An 18,699-nucleotide genomic window follows, 5' to 3' on the forward strand; every position below is an offset into this window, starting at 1 on the left:
GAAAGCCTTTCATTCAGAATATCCAGAGCAGTGACTTTCAAGCCGTGGGCCGCAAGAATCTTTAAAACATGCAATACCTGGCCATGTATTCAAGGGTACTGACTCGTCTCCCTTAGATTGTCAAATGAAAAAATGACAACAGCCAACATAACAATAGTCATCTAGTGTGAATACCCTGTCTTGAACCTAAATATATAGGTCATAAAATAGAGTTGCATCTTATCGATCATGTCACATAATAAGATTGTGTCTGGTTAATTCTCGGTACCAGAAATCCTTATATACCAGTATGGGCTCCTGATTTTTTAAAAAGTTATTTTGGAGCAAAAAGGGTAAATAATAATTATTATTTTTTGTAAATCAATTAAAATTAGACCTATTTTTTGTCAGATCGGCAAAATTATATTTTTTGTTGTGCCACAGAATTTTAGTAATTAGTTTATGTGTGCCACGGGGTGAAAAAGGTTGAAAATCACTGACCTAGAGAAAAGGTTAACGTAATTTGAATGCCATCTAGTTCTTTTTCGTGTCTAAAAAGCAGAAACAGATCATGTTATACTTAACAACTCTATCAGAAAGGTAATTTCATCTCAGAGATACGCTGTTCTGTGATTATGTTTAAATGTCTGCTAAAACTCCTTCCCACCTGTAAGCTTTACTATTTTGAACATTCCCATCACTTTCTTTCATACCAAAGGAGGTTAATGAAAATAATATTTTAATATAAAAATAGTAAAGTGTCTTATCATGGGGAAAAAGAAATACACACTTATTTCTTTCATTGCCTAGGACTTGTTTTGGTATTGGTATCCTGGGACCTGCGTTCTGGGATCTGTGTCCTGGAATGTATATATGCTATAAACCTCTAATATGCTTAGAATAGGATTTCTTTGCTAAAAGAACATGTGTCTTATAGGAGGTGAAGAATTGATTTTTTAAAATATGTGTAGTGAGAAAGGGTAGCAATGTTGATGTTTTGGGCAAAGTGCTAGATGAAATAAAAGTTTATTGCAACAGATTTTACTTAGACTGGGGGGATAAAACGATTCATAAGACATGTCACTGCCTTTAAGGATCTTATGGAGTAGTAGAGGAAAGAGATGTACATATCAACTCTAATTCAAAGCAGGTTGGTATAATCACTACTGTAAGACATATAAAGGGAGAAAGAAGACTGTAATTAGGATTGTGATTTAGACAGTCTTGATAATGGAGGTGTCATTTGAGCCAGGTCTGGGAGAATAGAAGAAGGCTTCTGAGATGTGAAACATGGAGGTCACAGCATTGCAGATTTGTGGGGCAGGCGGGTGAAGGAATGTTTACGTTAGGACTCTGCCTGAGAATGGCACAGAAAAGAACCACGGCTCAAACGGCTTTAAGCAAAAAGCAGACAGGGGAATTTACTGGTTTGTCTGCGAGAGTAGGACTCTTCCTTCGTGCCCACCTGGATGCAGGTGGATGTTCAAACTATAAGAGTAATCTCACTCACATCCTGCTTTCTTATGTGTAGCTTTCTTTAGGATGGCCACCAACCAGGCACCGGCCACCAGCCACCAGCAGCTTCTTAGGTATTTTCTACCAACTTAGCAACCCCCATGGAAAGATATCTCTTGATAGTTTAGCAAAAGCCCTTGACTTGGTCATGTCTTTATTCTGAATCACTAACTATGGTGTGGGCAGAGAAAGCAGTTTAGGGGGCTGGGAGTGGTGTTCTAATTGGCCAGGAATGGGCCATATGCTCAAAAAGGGTTGGGCAAGGGTTGAGAGTGAGGTCAGTCTCATCTGAACCACATGGAGATTGGGAGAGGTGTCATTCTCCAAAGGAAAACTGAGGTATGTGCTCTTACTGATACACAGAAACAATTCAGGGCAGGCAAAAACAGATATAAACTACAAGATCGTATATTATAAAAGTATGACTAAGCTTGGGCGTTATAAAAGCATGTATAAGGAGACAGGAAAATACAGCGCTGGAGTAGATAATATTTTCAGATATACTCACAGTGGGTATTTCAAGTTGGTTATAGGAGAGCAATGTCATTAAAGCTAGGTTAAACTCATTAGTTAGCTTGCTAAATTTTGAATTGATTTGTAGAGAGAAGAGCTGGAGGCAAAAAAAAAAAAATGTTGTTAAAAAGGCTCTGTCTAGACTGTTAACTTTTATTTTTTTAAATCTCCAAACCTTTCTTAAAGGCTGATTTTGCAGTTAGTGAAATTTTGATTTTTTTAAACCTGTTTGTTGTTTGGCTATTCTATTTTTTTATCTCTCTCTCTCTCTCTCTTTCTTTTTTTTTTTTAGCACTGTATTAATATTTGTATCTCAAATGTGTACCAAAAGTATTCTAGACTTTTGCTGGAGATCAACCATCTATGTGCCCTGAGCTTTCTATCAGCCAGTGCAAAGGGGAAAACTGATCAGGTGCAGGATTTATAGTGTCTTTGATATCAAATAAATGAGGTACTCAAGAGAAGTATACCTCACCTCTTGGTAGTGGTGGAACCTAGGAAAATTTCTTTCAAGGAAGCTAAAAAAAGAAAATAGATTAGGAAGTCCGGAATAGGATATCGTGTGGTGTGATAAATAAAATCCTCTCAAGAGTACATTCAGTAACTCTTTGGAGTTCTTTCTTAATAGATCCATCAACATAGGTATGTCGCATAATGCCAAAACACAGTTTAGGGCAAGTCATTTAGTGTGGGGCCAAAGTAACAGTCTAGATCAGGGGCTGGTAATCTGTGGCCCGTAGACCAGTGCTGTTGTTTTTATCAAAACTATCAGAACACAGCCACACCCATTTGTCTACATATTGTCTATGGCTATTTTTTTGTTGTTGCTACAACAGCAACAGTAAATAGTTGTGACAGAGAACAAATGTCCCACCTGCAAAGTCTCTAATATTTTCTATCTGACTCTTGACTGAAAAAGTTCGCCAACCCCTGGTTTAGATACACAACTCTGATGGATTGGTTTTAAATTACGATAGCATGCAAAGTGTGGAGAGTAGAGGTCACAAGTGTATAAATTTGGCTTATAGGTGTATTTTGGCCAAATCAGTATTTATTTTTTGAAAATTTACACCCACCCAGAAAAATTCAGATTTATATTTTCTCTGGCAATACTAGCTCACATTGTATTTATCGTTCCCTTTAGATGCATCATCTCTTTCCAATTTGCATTCCATACTCCTCTGTTACCTCCCAGTCCTGGTCTCCTTCACGTATTTGGGACTGGAGAGAGTTAGATTTTAGCCCATGAATTAGAAAAATAGCCAAGCTATCCATTCTTTAGCTATGTTCAACATTTTTTTTGGACTGGTATTGGACAGCAGAGAAATTTAGGATACATTGTTTGATTACTACTTGGAGTATTCTGTGTTGCTACTTATAGTCATATCTTTTTAGCCAGCATAGTTGGAGGTAGGGTTGATATTATCTTAAGATGATGGGGAGCTTATCAAGGATATGTGCCAACATAGAAGACCAACACACCTGTATGCGAAAGTGGGCTAAGGAATTTGGCCCAGAGGCAGACCAAATTTTCCTCAGGAAATAATTCTAGTTCTATCTCAATTATAAAGACAGTTGGGTAGTTGAAAACCAATTGACATGTATTTATGACTTCAGTTCATCTGTTGTCATATTTAACAAAGGTGATAATGAGTAAGCTATCACCATAGAAATAAAAAAATAAAGATCAGAGATGGCAAAGAAAGTATCAGATTAATTATTAATTGTTATACCTGACAAATGTTAATCAGATTAAGCAAGTAGAGTTAAAGGTTGTCAGGAATGCATCATAAGACAAATAGAAATTTAGTTTGTTGGGGGAGAGGAGCTGGAAGTGAAGAGAGACAGAGATTGGTGCACTTCTGGGGAGGACGGGTCTGAGAAGATCTGGCTGAAGGCTCATTGGTCACCTTAACGGGTAAGGACAGGGAGGATAGGTACCTAGAGGGAACATGAGGAAGAACCAACTTGACTTCATGATTATGCCTAAGGTAAACCCTGACACTTAGATTCTTTTCTCCGTCTGTAAAGAAAATGGGAAAATGGATAAGAAAGATGGTCTCTTGAACTTGAAGACGTGTTGAGAAACTCAAAGATATTTAAGAGGGAGTATGAGATATGGGATAGAGATATAGAGAATCATTGATTTATTTGCCTAAACATGTTGAATGTCATGAGAAAGATAAGACTTGCCAGAGATTGTAGAAGTAGATAGATTAGGAGTTTCAGAATAGAGACATCTGCCCCACCTTTCCTCACAGGTAAACCGGAATTGCTGCTTTTGCTTCTAAACATATGATCCTAATTTATACAATTTTAGAAGCCATTAATTACTTTCATTCCTTAGTATGATTATATAGATATGGGGATACATTTTATCTTGATAGGTTTTTTTGGCATTCATTTGAATTCTGATATGTTCTTAGGCTTTTCTTTTCTCTTTGTTTTATTATCTAATCATTCTCCTCCTCGTAATTCACATGTCATGTTTATTAACTATGTTTGCCCCAGCAGCTTACACAACTTAAGCAATCTTCAAAGCAGATCATATATACTTGTAGTATCAAATTTTATTGCTATGGTTAAGTGCACAGATGATGGTATGACATATACCTAGGTTCAATACTAGTTTGATACTATGACTTTGGAAAAATTATTTTCCCTCTAAACCTTAGTTACTTAATTTATAAAAATAGTAATAATTGTAGCACTCATTGGATGGTTGTAAGAAAAAGTGCCTGAATAGGACTTGTCCATTGTTAGCTCTCGGCTCTTGTGATGTCACAAGATGTCTAAGGGATTGGATGATTAACTTAGTTTTAGTATATATTTTCTCTGGAATTTTAACCCATGTTTGAACGTAGGTAGTGTAAGTTGTGTTAGAAGATATTTCATTATTCATGTCATATTGTGAGTAACTGAAAGATGAATTGGTAACTCTAGTATGGTTTGATATTCAACTTTTTACTATAAATATGGCAAGCAGTTTAGTGTGGTGGTTCACACATGTCACAACCTATGTTAAATTCCAGTGGTCTGTTTCTTTTTTATTTGGGTGAATTATATTTAGCTCCCCATCTCTGCTAGAAAATAGGAAAGCAAAGAAACAACAGCATATGAATTTGATTAAAATGAGCCTTAAACTCTGAGAACCATTAATTGGATTATTTTGTCAGAAAGATGCGAATATAACAATATGTGGATAATTGTGAAATTCTAATGGCTGTATTCTTTGGTTGGGTAATTTTATACTTGATGAGCAAAAACCCAAGGTATATAAGCATTATAGAGTTATATTAAGATAACATTTTATAGACTAAGTTACACTTTAAATGTAACCAGGAGGTAACTTTTAAGAGAACTTGTTGGTGGATTCTGTTTTATAAAAGGAAGGGCTATTTTTGTGACAATTATTCCCTATTTTTTTCCTTTTAAAATATTTTTATTGATTTCAGAGAGGAAGGGAGAGAGCGAGAGAGAAACATCAGTGATGACACAATCATTGATCAGCTGCCTCCTGCACGTCTCCTATTGGGGATCGAGCCCGCAAACCAGGCATGTGCTCCCAACTGGAATTGAACCTGGGATCCTTCAGTCCACAGGCTGATGCTCTATCCACTGAGCCAAACTGGTGAGGGCTATTCCCTATTTTTAAAATCAAGTATTTAAACATTTGATTTTTTAAAAAAAATATATTTCTTTATTGATATCAGAGAGGAAGGGAGAGGGGAGAGAGAGAAACATCAATGATGAGAGGGAATCATTGATCAGCTGCCTCCTGCACGCCCCCTACTGGAGATCAAACCCACAACCCGGGCATGTGCCCTTGGCTGGAATTGAACCTGGGACCCTTCAGTCCACAGGCTGATGCTCTCTATCCACTGAGCCAAGCCGGCTAGGGCAAACATTTGATTTTTTAAAAAAGAAGTAAACCTGTATCATGCAACTAAAGTTTCATAGTTAAATAAAAATTAAAGTCTTAATATTGGCTTGAACTTTACCAACTGGAATTTTGTAAACTTGTCCTTTGGATGATAAAAATATATGAAATATTGCCCAAACCGGTTTGGCTCAGTGGATAGAGCGTTGGCCTGTGGACTGAAAGGTCCCGGGTTCTATTCCGGTCAAGGGCATGTACCTGGGTTGCAGGCACATCCCCAGTAGGAGATGTGCAGGAGGCAGCTGATCGATGTTTCTCTCTCATCGATGTTTCTAGCTCTCTATCTCTCTCCCTTCCTCTCTGTAAAAAATCAATAAAATATATAAAAAATATATGAAATATAAGTTAATGTTGTTCTTTATATTTGGACCGATATTTGGGTTTTACATAGTAGTAGCTCCTTTAGTTTAAAATTGTTCCCCAGTATATTTTTCTTGCCCTGTTTTACCATCCATGGAGCTTTAATAAGGTGTCTGTTATGATGAGCTATTTCTTCTCTGTTGACATTATTTTAACTCCTCTAATCTTTCTGTTCTGATTTTCATCTAACATTAAAATACATTTAATGCCTTTCATGGATTTTTATGGATACAGGAGCCCATTGACCTGTGTGAATACAGACACTTCTGTGAAATAGCTGTATTCCTTTGAGACTATAAAAACATCGCTACTGTTATTTGGTCCAGAAATATGAAAGTTCAACAGCTACTTATCCCAAAATGATGGTGAGGGAATGTGTCCTAAGAAGTTGAAATGTTGATGTCCATTTTAAATGTTATAAAAGTGTTTCAAGCAAGCTATTTGAATTATACATACACAGTTTTAATTTGATAAGGAAAAGTGACTTAGGTATAGTTGAGATCAGTGATTTTCAACCTTTTTCATTTCAGGGCACACATACACTGATTATTAAAATTCTGTAGCACACCAAAAAATATATTTTTTGCCGACCTGACCAGGAAACAGGTATAATTTTGATTCATTCTCACCAGACAGCTATTATTGTGTTGGCTGTTGTCATTTTTTTACTTGACAGTCGAATAGAAAAGAGGTCTGTGCTCCTGAGGAGATAGTCAGGTATTGCATGTTTTAAAAATTCCTGCGGCACACCGATGTGCTATGGCACACCAGTTGAAAATTGCTGGTTTAGATTAAGCATATCCTCTGAGATTAATATTCTATCACTGTGGTTCTCAGTGCCCACAACATGGATTCAGATAGTGCACTGAGCAAGTCATGTTAGCAATTCATAGCCTATCTTTCTGCACTATGCTAGAAAATGTATTAGAAAAGGTTTCAATGAACATTGAACCAATTAGTGTGTACCTGTGATTCGATTAATCCTTTTCTAGAACATTTATAAATCCAGCTCTTTTACATTTATAAACTAATTAACCAAAAAACTTTTTTGCCTTATTAAAATTTTTTATTAATGGAACCTAACTGGTATGTCACTGATTGGTTTTTGAGACTAAATCCAAAGGCCATCTGTCCACATAATTGCTAATATATTAAGTGAATCAACACATATTTGTATTGTACTATTATATGTTCTTAGGATTTAAAAAATCAAGTCTGATTTTTTCTCTCTAATATCTTAATATTCTTAATTTGCTTATCTTATCCAACCTACTTAAGCTGGAATAATACAGAACAGCTGTAAACATTCATAGGTGAAGGTAGGCTAAGGACAGGTGGTAATAAAAAAAACCAAACAATCTCCTTCAGCATAAGCTTTGCCAATTACTTCTCAATGTATAACCACCTTACATTTTGAAGGTATGACTAACACTGATAATAAATTTCTCATAATTGCATAAATTCACAATGCACATCATCTTTTCCAACATAATTTGACTTTGGCCATATCTTGCGATGTTTCTGTTTCTTTAGCATTCTTTAGACATTACAAAGTGGGAAGTGTTTTTTTGTGTGTGAATAAAAAAAAAATTTTAATAAAATATGTAAGTCGGTTATTTAGTCATGAGACTATCATACGTAGCTATTATCTGCCCATAGTTCTCTTTTTGGAAACTATACAGAATTTTAACAAGTGCCCTCATTAAATATAAATAAAAAGAACTATAAAAACACGTAGCTTTATTTTTCACAACAAAGCTCTAACTAAAATCCTTTTTGCTGCATGTGGACCTTGTGCAGTTGGGTCTGGTGATCAGTGTCCTTTGGTAGGGTCTTTGGTGAAAGGGTGAGATTATCTTCTACTTTGTACTATATTTTAGTTTATCATTCTCAGATGATATTGGGACTCTGTAAACCTTGAGCATTTCACTGGTACGGTGTTTAGAATCCGTTATTCGGGGATGCGAGGAGGATGTAGTGAGTGGTGTAATTGATTTATCCCCATCATGCTGAACCTCCCGCTCTCCTTCCACTTTGTCCTCCCTTGGGCAATAATCACAGGGTCGAGCTGCCAATCTGTAGACTTAATTTCTTCCAGCAGTACCATCTGGCTCCTTGGCACCAGAAGTTATATTGGTTCTTTGTGGTTGCTGCTGAATTTGTCATATTGTTAGACAGCTGATGGGATGCTTCTTGCTATTTGATCCTAATTTTCTTTTGACTAATTATTGATTTTTATTTAGAGAATCTTCTTTAGCCATTTCTGAGAACATGGCAGAATTTTATTGTGAAAAGAATAGCATGCACCTAAATAAATCCTGTGTGTCAGCTGTGAGATTCTCATCTCTGTATTGTAGTATCTGTCTCGTTTTTAGTAGCCTTCCCTTTTAAGAGAGATTAATTTGAAGTGAATTGTGGAGGCTTTCTGATTCATTCAAAAATGTGTATCTGTATTTAAAAATTCTTTGAATGTATATTTAGAAATCCTGTTATGACTGCAGTCATTTCCCAATAATGAATATGTAGAAATCCTGTTAGTGGCACAGATAACCTAACATCCAGGCATACTTTATCCCCTTAAAAATGGCCACTTGTATGTATTTTGTTTTTGTTTTTGTTTTTTTGTAGATGAGGTGGTTTTGCTGTCATGTCTAATAACATCCATAAATAGTTTAAAAGGATAGTTGTTAAAAGCGCACGTGAGTTTCATTAATTAAAAAAAATTTTCTAGGCACACGTTTCTACACACTTAAGCAGTCTTTTCATACTACAAGTAAACTACACATTTTTGATGAAAGCAAATAATTACTTGACCTATTTGTTTCTAAAATAAACAAAAATAAGTTATTTTTTACACTCTTACAGAATCTGCATCTAAAGCAGTTCATTTCAATTTATATTTACTTTATTATGTTAGATTTCATTCATTTTATTGGAACAAGATATATCTTTTAGAAAGTTTTTAGAGGTGTTATTTCTGTATAAGTGTTTTTCCTGAGTTTAAACTAAGTAGATGTAATGTAATCAATGTTAGTTATAATGACAGGATCCTGAATTGTTAGAAAGATTTACTTCAAATCCTTATTGTTGCTGGTATGCGAGTGATTAAACAGTGATTTAGCTGGGATTATTTTAATGCCACCATATTAGAAGACTACTACTAACTGAACACTGGACTTTGCAGGACACTTTAATTTTGTGTTAGATCAAATATACATCTAAACAGCTGCAATTTGGTCATGTTGTGATGTTTTATCCAGTTGTTTGTAATTGTTTTGGCATAAAGTATATAGAGAAAATGAGTAATAAATGTCACTGTAAGAAGAGCTAAATCAGATGTCAGTGAAATGATGCATGTGCTAACTGGAATAGTTAACATGCATTTTATTCTACTGTCTAGCAAGAGGAGGTGGGCTATAGAAAAATGAATTCTTCACTAAATAATTTATAACAATTATATCAAATTTTAATAACTTTAGCTAAGAAGGCATACATATGATTCATGTTCTCACAATCACCTATATTAGAGATTAATTGTGCTTTTCTTAAACAAAAATGTACTCTTATAAATGTTTTTAATTGGTAAATCATGATTAGTTTTATCTTTATAGAGTAGCATCATTTGATCAGTTTTTAACTTAATGTGAAGCTAAATATTGCACTTCATCTGCTGTCTCAAATGCTAACTCATTAGAAATTTTCCCTAATATCAAAAAAATGCCCTGAATTGTTTGTTGTCTTTATCTTAACTCAAATATGTAAAGGGGACAGTAGAGCATTTTTCTTTGGAATCACAGAGAGTTCAGTGACCTTTTTGTGGCAAATTATGTAGAAAGAAAATATTTATATTCATTTAAAATAACCTCCGTGAAGAAATAGTCTCATTACCCTGTTTGATCAATTTCTTGTAGCCTGAGCTGTAGCATGCTGCTATTGCTATTGGTTGATGGAATACACTGAGTAGTGGCTAATGGTGATGGTGCTCATCAGGAAGGGTTCAGCCAGCGGTCAGCAACAAATAATTCAAGACTGTTTCTAAGTTTGTGGCTGGTGGAATTTGCTTCTTGCCCCAAGCCAGCAGCATTGCTGAGCTGGGCTATTTGATTAGAAGAGAGGCATATTTGCTTCTTAGCAACTGCACATTTGCACAACCCATAGTCCTCTACTGCCGCCAAAGGTTTTCCTTTTGTGATGGTAGAATAATACTTTATTGTTGATTGACAGACAAAAGAAGTTCTAATACGAGGCAGGCTTATAACCATTTTTGTTGTTGTTGGCTTTAAAAATTTTCACCTACACAACACATGTTTTGAAAAACCAGAGAATAAATGTATGGACAGTGTAAATAGGCATGGAAAAATCTCACCGTGTTAGCATTTTAATATGCATATTAGCAAAGAGGTTTGTACAGCATGAATATGATTGCATACTGTTACATTTTTGCCCAGCAGGTTCAGTGATAGGAAATCAGTTCTGACCCACGTGCATGTACGTACATGTATTCATACTCTGGCTATACCTTCCAATGAGAATTAATGTTAGAGAACATTTAACTAATAGTGTTGAAAGAAAAGTTAATGTTAGTGGAGTTTTAATATAGTTTCATCAAATTGAAGAACTAGTCTTTACATAAGTTTAGAAGTCAAATTTTAAGTTCTTACACAATGTGGATATAGAATTTGGAGCATGTCTCATACGAGTCAATCTTCAGAGGAAAACGTGTGTCTTCAATAGAAGACAAAGGTATTTATAACCCAGCAGTTAAGAAACAAGTGAGAAAAGATAAATTTGGGAAGGACAGTCTGAGTTTTATGATCCTGGGAAGCCAGGACCGGAAAAAAACAGGGTGTTTTTTTGTTGTTGTTTTTAACATGGTTTTATGGCTTTTCTCACTCAAAATATATCGTTAGGAATGAGTTTCAAGATTTTAAGGAAGATGATATTAAAAGTGATATGACCATAGATGATGTTAATTTTACTCTTGCATTTTGCTTGGTAATAAATAAAAAAACACATGCTATACCTTAAAGGACTAATGTAAAAACTATAAGAGCCTATATATTTTGATATACATAATTTAAATTCATTATTTTGTATAAATTGTTAACATGATTCATGGTAAAATGAAGTTCCATGTCTAAGGTTTATTTAAGGTTAAATTTTTCTATGTTCTATGATGTTATATTTAGAACATGTCCCTTTTTTTCCAACTTAAGGGATGGTTTTTTTCTACTTTTGTCTCCTAAGGTTCATGATAGATATGAGAGTTTCCACAATTTAAAATGAAAAACAAAAAAAAGTGCATTGGTGTGAAATTTTCCAGTTAACAAATCTTGAAACGTGTTTTGGGATTTAGGGAAAGTTAAAGCAAGTGCAGACATTAACATAGACATAAAATGTATATGGGCAAATACTCTCATTTCCCAATAAAAGGACCTTAGGGCATATCAGTGTGCATAATATGACCATCACTGTATTTACTTACTAATAAATAGCCACTTTAGTGGCAACCTGGAGCCCAAGACAGGAAAAGGAGTGAGGTTGAGTGATTTGATATTGCAAGGCGGTAATATGCCCCATCGTATCAAGCAGCTGTCCCTTTGCAATTTCAGCTAACATCTTTGAAACAATCCCTTTAAAAACAAATTGGAGCTCTAGGAGGAAATGGAAAACACTTCTAAGAATGGTTTTAAATTGTTTAAAAATTAACATGCCTACCAGTAAATTGCCAAAGTTAGGATATGAGTTTGATATTGTATAAATTAAGATAATAGCTTTTGCAAACATTTTATTTATAAGGTAAATTATGGGTTTGATTTAATAAGGATATGCTCTTTAAATTACTAAACTTTCTTGCAAATATGTACAAAAATGGAATTTTAAAAGCTCTAGCCTACTACACTAAAATTACTTGTATTTATTAGACGATAGCATTAGGTGGCATCTATTGCTAAGTGTCCTCTCCCCTATTAATGCCCCCCTATTTTGAGGTATGTAGTAAAAGGCAGTTTTCTTAGCAGGACCTTATAATAATTGTCAGCTATAGACAGGGAGATCTATTTTATTATTAACTTGGTTCTTCCCTCCGTTTCCCATTGTGACTCTGAGAAGCACAAAGTAGTGCACTAAGTGATGTTCTTTTGGACTTCAGTTTTTAAACATAGGCTTTTGTTGGGGGAGGAGATAAAAAGGGCAGATAGAGCTTTCTGGTGCTCTTTTCTAGTTCAGGAGGATCTAGAAGTAGGGAAGGAACCAGGTGGTGAGGTTGATGATGGAATTTTATTCTCAGTTCATCAGAAATTTCAGGGCTTAGTTGACTTCCTCAGGTCTTTAAGGTAAAGTCTGTAGAGAAATATGTCAGAATAAATTTCAGTGGCATGCATCATGAATTATTGTTTTGTCATTGAATAAGCTGTGGCTCAGAGAGATTAGGTGATTTGTCCTAAGCCACACAGCAAGTAATGGTGGAGCTGAGGTGGAACTTTAGGTCTTTTTCCCCCCTCCAAAGTCTATGATTATTTCTCTGTAGAGCACTAATACCTGTCCTGTTGGCTTGTAGTGTTTAGGAATATGTGCTTTGGATGCTATCAAACAGGAAATGAAATCTCTGATACTAGCTTTGGACCTACCAAACTGTTTGGATTCTTTAAAGTTCATTTTCTAGTCAGATTAGCATTAGGATAATAGTATCTATTGCATAAGGTTAGTTGAGGCCCAAATGAGATAATCTATGCAAATTTTCTTAGATATTACAATATCCTGTATAATAAAATCCCAATATGCAAATTGACTGAACAGCAGAACAACTGGTTGCTATGGCACACACTGACCACCAGGGGGCAGATGCTCAACACAGGAGCTGCCCCCTGGTGGTCAGTGTGCTCCCACAGGGGGAGTGCCGCTCAGCCAGAAGCTGGGCTTACAGCTGGCGAGTGCAGTGGTGGTGGCAGTAACCTCTCCCACCTTCACTGCAGGCAAGTGGTAAGGAGTGAGGGGTCCTGGATTGTGAGAGCCCCAGACTACAAGAGAGATGTCTGCTGGCTTAGGCCCACAGTCAGACATTGGGCCTAAGCCGGCAGGCAGACATCCCCTGAGGGGTCCCAGACTGTGAGAGGGCACAGACCAGGCTGAGGGGACCCCCCCCAAGTGCACGAATTTTGTGCACTGGTCCTCTAGTAGTTTTTTTTATAGTAAGGAATTGTTGTTTTTCTAATTTAATGGTGCATGGTTTGAAGAAGTTGAATTCATGGTTCTTGATTTTTAATCATGTAAATTATATAGTCTTTTTAGTTCTCAAAGGAACTTAGAAAGTCATTTAGTATGCTACTTCCTCATCTTACAGGTGAACAGATAAGACTTAGAATGGTTAGTTGACTTTTCAAGGTCATCATAACTAATGGCATCACTCCCACTACTAGCACCAGGTATTGGACTTGTATGTACCAGGTATAGGCTGGACATTTTAATGTATTATTTCAAACCCTCATTACATTCTCATGTAGGAAGTATTATACTCATTTTGTTGATAAACAAACGGAAATTTAGGATGATCACACTACTAGGATGTGCGAAGCCAGGATTCAAACCAGAATCGGTATAACTCTATTGTTTCTAGTATAATATAATCTGTTTCCCTTGAACACCAGGTCCCAAACCTCAGCCTCCTGCCTCTAATTAGTGAAACATGATCTCACACCACATCTATATTTTTGTTAAAGTGTAAAATTTGAATCGTTTAAGTAGCCTTTTGTTCATCTGTTTTAAAAAATCAATCTCTTTTTTTCCAGTTATATGAGAGAATTCAAGATGATAAGAATCCCATGTTGGTTTTTAGAAGAAATTTTTTTGCAAGGATAGGTATGAAAACATGTTAATTGACATAGGTATTAGCAAAATAAATTTCTTTTTAAAGCTATAATCATCTAATTATTATTTTTCTTAAAGAAGGGAAGTAGTGGCAATCTATATAGTAAACTATTCCAAAACTAGTGGTATGTGCTTTTGAAGTAGATGATTTTTACTTTCTCCAGGGAAGATTTATCTTCTTAATATATTTTTGCTTGAGTTAATAGTGAAATTAGTTTTTAACCACAAAATTGCAAAATGTCTGGGGAATAGGTGGTAGCAACTTCATGATATTCGGTGCACTGAGAGAGGCTGGTCAGTATGAAATATTTTTTAAATGGCTAAGACAAGAAACACTTAATTGTGGGTTGATTTGTTTTTCCAAAATGGCATTATAATTTCTCCTTCAGAAATAATCGTGTGGTAACTTGTCATAATGTATCTTTAGGAGTTTTACAATGGGACTGCCTTATAATAAGAGCACTTTACAAGGATGTTCTTTTCTTACTTCAGTAACTAAATTTCTTTTTCTGGTGTCTAACATTACCTACCTACCTTCTAATAAATGAGTTTTATTTTATAGGTAATAGTGTTTCAGTAAGGATAGGCAATATATAACTGGTATATCAAATAGTGCTTTTATAATAGATATTTGATTTGATTTTTTTACTTTATAGTAATTTTAAGTAACAAATTTTGAAATAAATTAAGGAAATATAGAAACCTAGAATATGTGAATAGTTTGAGGAAAATGCTGTCAGAATAGATAAGGATACAATAAGAATTAATTATTATCCTGTAAGGAAACACACAGTAAGACAAGGTCCTTGCCTGTGGTCATATACATTAAAAACTGTAGAAAAAAAGCTAATGGTGATATAATATATGCTGTAACATACATGAGGAGACTTTGTTTAACCAGAAATCAATTAACCAGTTTCTCTTTTCAATAGCACTTTTAGGTGATAAGACAAATAAATCCATTTAAGCACATTTTTAAAAAAGATCTCTGTTGGGTCTAACCTGGAATTGGTGTCTCTTATCTTGAAAGCATAATTTATATGTTTGTATTTATAATCGGGACTGGAAGCACTGTAAGATCTAGAAATATAAAAATTCACAGTGCTAATAAACTTTGCATAGAGGTACAACAGCATGAACAAAAGCTAGGAGTTATCCATGAGGATGATGGGGCTGCAATTAAGGGCTTCACTAGAGCTTGAGATATAAGGTGCTCCCACTGTGGCTAAGCCAGTCATCAACAGATGACTTCAAGTTCTAGACTCTGTTTAGATTACGTGCAGAGGAGAGGATGAGGGAAGATGATCTAGGATTTTAATGAAAAGTAGATTGTGCACAAGCAACACAATAAACAAATGCAAAAGTGAGATTACATTAAACTGAAAAGCTTCTGCACAGCAAAGGAAACCATCAGCAAAATGAAAAGGCAACCTATTGAATGGGAGAATATACATGCGAATCATATATCTGAATTGGGGTTATTATCCAAAATATACAGACAAGTCATACAACTTAATGGCATCAAAAAAAATCCAATTTAAAAATGAGCAAAGGACCTAAATAGACATTTTTCCAAAGATACTCAAATGGCCAACATACCTGAAAAGGTGCTCAACATCACTAATCATTAGGAAAATGCAAGTCTATACCACAATGATATGTCACCTCATGCCTGTTAGACTGGCTAGCATAAAAAAGACAACAGATGTCCTGGCCAGTGTGGCTCAGTTGGTTGGGCATCATCCTATGCACCAAAAGGTTGCTGGTTTGACTCCTAGTCAGGGCACATGCCTGCGTAGCCAGCTTGATCCCCGTTAGGAGGTTTCCAGGAGGCAGCCAATTGGTGCTTTGCTCTCACATCAATGTTTCTCTCTCCTGTTCCCTTCCTCTTTCTCTAAAAATCAGTAAAAAATAAATAAATAGTATATATATACCCAGGCCTGCGGGGATTGGGCCAGAACCGGCAGTCCAACATCCCCTGAGGGGTCCCGGATTGCAACAGGGCACAGGCTAGGCCGAGGGACCCCACCGGTGCACAAATCCATGCACTGGGCCTCTAGTGTGTGTGTGTGTGTGTGTGTGTGTGTGTGTGTGTGTGTGTGTGTGGCAGATAATATCCTGGTGCAGATGTGGAGCAAAGGGAATCCTTGTGCACTATTGGTGGAAATGTAAAGTGGTACAGCCACCATGGAAAATAGTAGGGAGGTTCCTCAAAACATTAAAAATAGAACCATGATATGATCCAGCAATTCCACTTCTAGGAATATATTTGAAGGAAATGAAATCACTATGTCAAAGAGATACCTACACCCCCATGTTCATTGCAGCATTATTTACAATAGCCAAGACACGGAAACAATCTAAGTGTCTGTCCACAGATGAATGCCTAAAGAAAATGTGTTCTATACACAAAATGGAAAGAAGAAAATCTTACCACTTGCAACAACATGGATGGACCTGGGGGATATTGTGCTAAGTGAAACAAGCCAGACATAGAAAAACAAATACTGTATCATCTCACTTATATGTGGAATCTAAAACACAAAACAAAAAACCAAACTCATTGGAAAAGAGATCAGATTTATGGTTACCAGAGGCTTTTAATGGCCCAAACAGTATAAGTCAGCTCTTTTGTAGAATGTCCCTCCTTTGGGGTTTGTCTGATCTTCTTCTCAGGCTCAGACAAGGGTCTGGGGCATTTGGGAGGAAGACCACAGAAGTAACGTGCTGTTTTTACCCTTCCTATCAGGAGGTAGATGAAGTCTGTTTGTTGCCATGTTGATGATAAGGATGGTCACTTGGCTAAGCTGGTATCTTCCAGGTTTCTCCACTCTAAACTACTGTTTTTTTCCTTTGTAATTAATACATAAATAAGGGGATACTTTAAGGCTATCTAAGTCAGCGGTTGCCAACCGGTAGGTACCACCAGTGGTCCGTGAGGTCTGAAAGGTTGGCAACTACCGATCTAAATAGCCTGCTTCTCATTGCATGTTCACATTAGTTCAGCATCCATTAATGCTTTTCTAATTATGTTTATTAGTTGTCATTCCACTAAGAAAAAAGTTTCCCTGCCCACTTATTTATTTATATTAGTATAGATTTAATAGATTCTTTTTAATATATATATATTTTATTGATTTCAGAGAGGAAAGGAAAGGACGAGAGATCTAGAAACATCAATGATGAGAGACAATCATTGATTGGCTGCCTCCTGCATGCCCCTATCGAGGATCGAGTCTGCAACCTGGACATGTGCTCTGACTGGGACTTGAACCCGTGACCTCCTGGTTCATAGGTCGATGCTCAACCACTGAGCCATGTTGGCCGGGCTAGATTATTATTTTATTCAGTGTATTTATAGTGTACTAGAGGCCTGGTGCACAGATTCAGCCTGGCCTTCGGGGATCAGGCTGAAACTAGCTCTCCGACATCCCCTGAGGGGTCCCAATAGCAAGAGGGTGCAGGACGGGCCAAGGGACCCTACCAATGCATGATCAGGGCCGGGGAGGGACCATGGGAGGGCTCCAGGGCGTGTCCGGCCAATCTTGCCCAGTCCCGATTGGCCGGACCCCAGCAGCAAGCTAACCTACCCATCGGAGTGTCTATCCCCAGTGGTCAGTGCGTGTCATAGCAACTGGTCGAACAGTCGAATGAACAGTCAGACACTTAGCATATTAGGATTTTATTATATAGGATTACTTTCTTCTACTATCATGATTTTGATGCTAGAAATTGTCCCAGATCTGGCCAGTGGGGGAACCCTTTCAAGTTGATTCCTGTGTCCTTATAATATGATGCCATCACTTTTTGAGCACTTCATTTAACAAGGTGTTACAGACTCATTTGTTCCTGGAATCAGTCTTTTCTCTAAGAAACCTTGGTTCCTTTGTGTGGAGAATGGTATTTAGAAACGAAGACCTAGGTGCTTGATGTGCTCATGCTACTGGTGTGTCATTGCTTCTAGGCTCATGTAGTAGACAGAGCTGGGAAATATTTGTATAAATACTACACATACATATCTCTTAGTGATCACACCCTATGGAGTCCCCTCCTCTTGAGTCTGGACTGGCCCTGTGACTTGCTGCTGACCAGTAATATGTGATGGAGGTGATGCTTTGTGACTTCTAAGGCTAGGTCATAAGAAGCCTTGCAGTTTTGTTCTGGGCCTCTTCGAATTTTGTTCTGACTCACTCTTGGGTTGCTTTTTCTTGGAAACCATCAAATATGAGATGTATCAAAGGCTTCTATAATTGTTGCACTAATATTTAACTATTGTTATTTCACAAGGCTTTTTCTTTATTATACATCCATTCCATGTTAAGGAATCAAAAATATTATGTAGATTGTAAATATTTCTTCCTTGCTTATAATTTGCATTGATTTAAGAAAAATCCTATATGATAAAAGTGTGGTATGCAAATTGTCCCCTCGACCGGGAGTTGTCCAGGAGTTTGACCAGGGAGTGGGGCCGGCGGGGGAAGAGAAGGAGGCCCTGGCCAGCGGCAGCAGGAGAGGCTTGGGGGGAG

The 18,699-nt window shown here is 36.5% G+C and overlaps 1 protein-coding gene and 1 long non-coding RNA gene across 2 annotated transcripts in view; one reads left to right on the forward strand and one right to left on the reverse strand.

Annotated features, from left to right (window-relative positions):
• The window catches only part of SKAP2 (src kinase associated phosphoprotein 2), a 148,163-nt gene that overhangs the window by 31,049 nt on the left and 98,415 nt on the right, over positions 1-18,699 (forward strand). The window lies entirely within an intron of this gene.
• LOC107181688 overlaps positions 17,837-18,699 on the reverse strand; it is a 3,438-nt gene continuing 2,575 nt past the window's right edge. The window contains exon 3 of the long non-coding RNA XR_001512374.1: positions 17,837-17,976. This is a non-coding gene — a long non-coding RNA (uncharacterized LOC107181688). The remainder of the gene's footprint in view (positions 17,977-18,699) is intronic.

This window comes from Myotis davidii, unplaced genomic scaffold, assembly GCF_000327345.1.
Source record: "Myotis davidii unplaced genomic scaffold, ASM32734v1 scaffold168, whole genome shotgun sequence".
Classification (NCBI taxonomy): domain Eukaryota; kingdom Metazoa; phylum Chordata; class Mammalia; order Chiroptera; family Vespertilionidae; genus Myotis; species Myotis davidii.